We start from the raw sequence: 6,337 nt of genomic DNA, 5'->3' as shown, positions 1-6,337 counted from the left end.
GTTCATAAAGCAAGAGTCTATAAAAACCACTCAAAGAGCATAGTCCAAAACTAGATATCAAGGTAAGTCCCAAGAGATATCAAGAATAGTCCAAACAGGATTATTTACAAGGCACGAATCAAGGATAACCACAGGAAAACAAGACAAGAGTGCAGGATTAACTCCAAGATAGTCCAAGGTATAAAGTCAATGATGGAACACAAGGCAAGGGTCTTGATTGGAATAAAAACCAAACGGCAAAGTCACTGGAATGTCCAACTGGATTCACAGGCCAAGGCAAGGCTGGAACTTGAAGCAAGATGCATGGCTACAGGAATACACAAGAACACAGAGCAAAGATCCTTCTTTCTTGAATAAGCAATGTTACCACTTTTGGGTGTGGCAGAATCAATCAATCAGCAATTTATTACCGTCTATGACCAGCATATATGAAAATGGGCACAGGTGCCAAAAAAGGGGAATTGCAGTTCCCATAAAGGTCAAATAGAAGGACAAGTTAAAAACATGTTATAATAAAAACAGATTAAAAGCAGATTATTAGCAGGGTCAGCTAATAGCAAATATTGATCCACTAAGAGGCTCTAGAGGGGGATAGAGGGGGCATTTGCAGCATTTCAGTTATAACAAATTGCTCTGGCTGCAAGCCCTGCGGGGTCAGTCGTCGTCCGTCTGATGGAGATTGCTGCCACACAGAACCTGGTGACATTATAGGTTATCACAAGACAGGAGTCTGAGAGCAGCAGGGAGGTGTAGTATCTTTCAGTGTGGCCTGGATGCTGGGTGTGGCAGAAAAAGCAAGACATTTTAAGGAAAATCCAAGGTCTTTCTCTCATGAGAAAACTACTCATTGGACTGCTTCAAAAGCAACTGTCTGCTTCTCTGTAAGCATTCTCGTTCCCTCCTCTGATGAGTTATCACTGCCTTCCTGTCAAACTCATTATCCTTCTCTAAACTAGAATGTACATCTGGCACCTGGAGATCTGACCTTGACTACTGGGAGGAATGCTGTTCACAATGCCTGCTTGCAACCATTATGTCTCTAGTCCCAGAATTCACTGGGACAAACTCTGGCTGCATCTCAGGCCCAAACCCAGAGTCCTCTGGCAAGGCAGGTGCAGGGACAATCACTGGCTGAATGGGCCCAATCTCAGGCTGAGCTACAACAGGCATTTCGACCCCTTTTAGCCCACCAACTTTTAAAATGTTTGGGTCTTCCTCAGAGTACTATTGTTATTAATATTATTCTTAATTCTTATTATCTTATTAATTCTTATTATCAAGACCCATTGATCCACATCGGATGGAATTGGGAGGCACTGCTCTCCCAGACTCAGCTTAGGGTGCCAGAATAATTGCTGTTCTTAATATTAATGTAAATATTACCATCAATGCACATCAGATGTAATTGGGAGGCACTCTTTCAGACTCAGCTTAGGGTGCCAGAGTAACTATCGTTATTTATATTAATATTATTATTAACACCCATTGGTACATACACATCAGCTGTAGTGGGAAAGCAGCAGCCCTCTGTCAGTAAGAAAACCCTCGCAAAAGCAAGCACGATAGCCGTGGCTTTCATTTTTGTGTCGTTTCCTCATTTCTTACAAAAATGTTGCCATTCATTTTGTGTAAATGAATGGTCGAAACAAAATGACAGCATGAAGGAAACGAAGGAAAAAATTTTGTACACACCTCTACTATTTACTGCCCTATCTCTCAGCACTTTACCCTATTCTTGAATCTCATTGCCTTGCGTCTTTGCACACGCCTGCCTACCTTGAAATTTCTTAATAGCCCCACCGTTTAGTCCTGATGCTCACTGATGTATTTTATGAATTTTATTTTACTGTTATTGTTTTAATTATATATGCTGTCGTTGTATTGTTTTATCTGTTGATTGGCTTGGTCCCCATGTGATCCACTCCTTAGTCCCCTTGGGCAGATGGAAGATGGATATTATTATTATTATTATTATTATTATTATTATTATTATTATTGCTTCATAATTAGCAGTTCAGTGTCTTAATTTAATTTATTTAATATCCCATCATAGGACCCTTGACTCCTTTGGTAAACTCCTTCTGAGCTAAAAAAGAAGTGATATGAATATTCTACCTGGAGTGTGATCTTTGTGATGATTTACTTGCACATGCATTTCATCACTGAAGAGATGAAAACATGTGTATTGGACAAGCTAAACCATCAGAATGCTCGGCTTGTTAGAATTTGTCTGCAGATGATAAAATCTCTGTCTTTACTGGTTTTAGTACCTATGGGTACAAAACGGTTTAAGTTTCATTTCACATATGGCTCTTGTTTCATAGGTTATGTGGTGACCCACAAAAGCAATCTTCAGATCCTCGCTGCCCCCCTCCTTACAGCATAAAGAAACCTCATTGTGAAAAGGAATCCTTCATGTGTAACCAAACAATAAATAACACATGTTAAACATTGACACCAATAGGCATGGGCCATCTGCTATGGAAATAAGTCTCAAAAGCATGACAAGTATTTGGAGAGATCCTACTCCATGTAAAGATTCTATGGAGGAGAGTGCATGACATTGAGTTTGTTTCATGCTTTGATGTATATTGGATCATGTGTGAACCTGTCCCTAGATTATTGCACACTAATCACCCCCAGCCCCATGATACGCTGATGTAAAAGTCTTTATCTACCCCTTATTATTGATTATGTCTACCTCGCAGCCCTAGTATTTGACTCCTTGATGGAATAGATTGATTGTTACTGAAACTGTGTCTATTTTAATTGAACTGTTTTATGATGTTGTTTTATTATGTTTGTTATGTCCATGCTGCTGTATGTCGCTTTGATTATTGACTGTTTCTGCATGCATGTTGGAAACCGCCCTAAGTTCATCTTGAGGAGATGGAGTGGTATATAAACAAAGGTTTATTATTATTATTATTATTATTATTATTATGCACATACCCACATATCTGAGTCATTGCTGCATATTCAATCTTGAGATAACAGAAAATCACAAAGGTATTACTAGTATAAGCAACTTTAATATTTTAATTAATTAAAGTGCAGTAAGACCCTCTTTGGGCCCCTAGTGGTGCAGCATGTTAAAGTGCTGAACTGCTGAACTTGCAGACCGAAAAGTCGCAGGTTCAAATCCGGGGAGCAGAATGAGCTCCTGCTGTTAGCCCCAGCTTCTGCCAACCTAGCAGTTCAAAAACATGCAAATGTGAGTAGATCAATAGATACTGCCCCGGTGGCAAGGTAACGGAGCTCCATGCAGTCATGCCAGCCACATGACCTTGGAAGTGTCTATGGACAACGCCGGCAATTCGGCTTAGAAATGGAGATGAGCACCAACCCTCAGAGTTAGACACTACTGGACTTAATATCAGGGGAAAACCTTTACCTAAACCTACCTCTTTATTCACAGATTTTCTATCCATGGTTCCACTTATCTACACTAATACCCCCCCCCCCTCCATCCTAAATGTCTGCAACAGTTCTCACCCTGGGGTCCCCAGATGTTTTTGGATGGGTGATGCCTGGCTCGACAGCAGTTAATGTGAGAGCGATCTTGGCGTCTTCATGGACAACAAATTGAACATGAGCCAACATTGTGATACAGCACCTAAAAAGGCCAATGGGATTTTGGGCTGCATCAGAAGGAGTATAGTGTCTAGACCAGTAGTTCTCAACTTGTGGGTCCCCAGATGTTTTGGCCTTCAATTCCCAGAAATCCTAACAGCTGGTAAACTGGCTGGGACTTCTGGGAGTTGTAGGCCAAAAACATCAGGGAACCCCAAATTGAGAACCACTGCTCTAGACCCATCAATGGTATTCTTACGGCCCAGGCATATCATATGCTAGTATTAAAGTACTGAGACAGGCTCACAAGTGTAAATCTTTATGGGTCTCTTTAGGTCCTCCAGGGTTAGTCTACAGTACTTTACTGTTTCCAACCCAAGTATAGTCAATATATAAGTTTGTGGTTTCACGTATCCATGATAGCTCTTGGAACATATCCTTTGCAGATACAGATGTACTGTATATTCGATTGTTGAGCAATTTTGTTCTATAGCTGGTGGAACAGTCAGCCAGCTGCAATGACTTGTGTGACTGCTTGCATAAGTGAAACTCACATTTGTACAAGAGTGAATATAGTGATGCTGCAGCCAATGAACAGCTTTCCTCCACCGAGTGATTTCTAGTTGCTTTGAACTACTACTCTCATCTGTTCTGCTTGGAGCTGACAGAAATGGCAATCTAAAACATCTGGAGAAAAGCAAGTTAGAGAAGGTCATGACAGCTTTTTGCTATCAAAATGACACCATTAAATATAATCCATATATGTTAAGTCTTTCACAGACAATTTAATTTTCTAGTTAGAAAGTCAAAAAGTGCATGCTCCAGTAAGATTGCCATTAATTCCCTATTGACAGAAAAATGTATTGTATCAATCGGATTTTCGAGTCAAATAAATCCACAAAAAGCAACAAAAATAAGCACCAAAGGGATGGTATTATATATGACATTTCTAATGGAAAAAGACTGCTGGAATCCAAGATTGTCTATTCAGTTATGTCTGTGTGACAAGTAATGTCTCTTGCCGATGGAGCTGCAGTGGCGCAATGGGTTAAACCCTTGTGCTGGCTGGACTGTGGACCTGAAGGTTGGGTTGCTGACCTGAAGGTTGCTGGTTTGAATCCACGAGACATGGTGAGCTCCTGTTTGTCAGCTCTAGCATGTAGAGATATGAGAGAAGCCTCCCAGCAGGATGGTAACACATCTGGGTTTCCCCTGGGCAATGTCTCTGTAGATGGTCAATTCTCTCACACCAGAAGCAACTTGCAGTATGTTCTCAAGTCACTTTTAACATGATAAAAAATTTCTCTTGCCTAATCCTCCCAGCCCACCTTATGAGCCAGTTGCCCAATCAGGTGACAGTGATCTGTTTAGGTTCTTATCAGGTCACAAAAGCATGATGTTTCCACCCCATCCTGCTAGTGAGTGAAGCTATGATTTTGCTTTTGACTGTCCCAGGCTCTTTCACTGGGGGTAGCATGAAACACCCTCCTTGTGGCTCAGTTTTGGCACTTTCAGAACTGTTCTTTTTGTTATATAAAAGCTATCTCATCTCTCATTTCTCCCTTCTAGTTGGACTGCGAGGACCATAATACAGTAGTTGCCTAGGTATAGTGGCAGTTCAACATGTTTGTAAATTGTCAAGTTAGGAAGTTTGTCCTAAAGTATGAAATCTCATCTTACAGTTTGTTCAAAAGAGTGAAGAAAATGTGGAGTAGTGTTCAGTGAGAGTTTCCTCTTATTCATTTAAGGGTCCAGTACTATGTGAACAATAATAAGGATAATAAAGGATTTCAAAGGGGTTCAAGTGAACTTACTGCAGGATTTAGCTAAATTGATCTTTTTGTTCCAAACAAAAAGCTCCAAACTGAAACTTAGGCAAAACCCTTAAAACAGTGGGTCTCAACCTATGGTCCTCAGATGTTTTTGGCCTTCAGCTCCCAGAAATCCTAACAACTGGTAAACTGGCTGGGATTTCTGGGAGCTGTAGACCAAAAACATCTGGGTGAGAACCACTGCCTTAAAACATGTGACCCAATAAATGAAGTGGAGTAGTAAGACAACTGGGATGCATAAGACAGAAAGGGAAAGGGGCCAAGGAAAGAGGAAATGGATATAAGGTTGAGGAAATGTTTTCACTTGATTTTTGAAATCTTTATCCATGTTTGCACAACAATAAGTACACATAGGCCCCTTCTACGCTGCCATATAAAATCATTATCAGTTTTGAATTGTATTATATAGCAGTGTAGACTCATATAATCTAGTTGAAAGCAGATACTGTGAATTATTTGCTTTCATAATCTGGATTATAAGGCAGTGTAGAAAGGGCCTGCGATGTTGGTTAGTAGAATTGTGTGCAGATCCCGTTTCTCCGGTACCTGTGGCTCCTACCTTTGGGAGCACGAAACAGAAGGGCCTCCCCAGTACAAAAACATGCCTGCAAAGAAAGCAAGTAGGAGCCAATCTTGGCCCCTCCTCTGCATTTTGGCATCATCGTTTAATCTTTTTTATTAATCCCTCAGAAAACAAAAAGAAAACCCTAATTCCCTGAAAACTATTACCAGTTGCCTTTTCTCTAGAGTAGAAAGTAGAAACAGCTGTAAAGAAGCATTAAACTGAAAGCAGAAAGGAGATTGAAACATGCCAGGAAAAAATAGGGTTTTAAAAAAGGAAGCCCAGGGTGGATAGGAGCTCCAGGGGGTCATTCGTCTTCCTTACTTGGAAGTGGGAAGCCTCCTTAAAATGGACCTCACAACCTCTGAGG

This window comes from Anolis carolinensis, chromosome 3, assembly GCF_035594765.1.
Source record: "Anolis carolinensis isolate JA03-04 chromosome 3, rAnoCar3.1.pri, whole genome shotgun sequence".
Lineage (NCBI taxonomy): Eukaryota > Metazoa > Chordata > Lepidosauria > Squamata > Dactyloidae > Anolis > Anolis carolinensis.
This window is presented reverse-complemented; position numbering follows the sequence as displayed.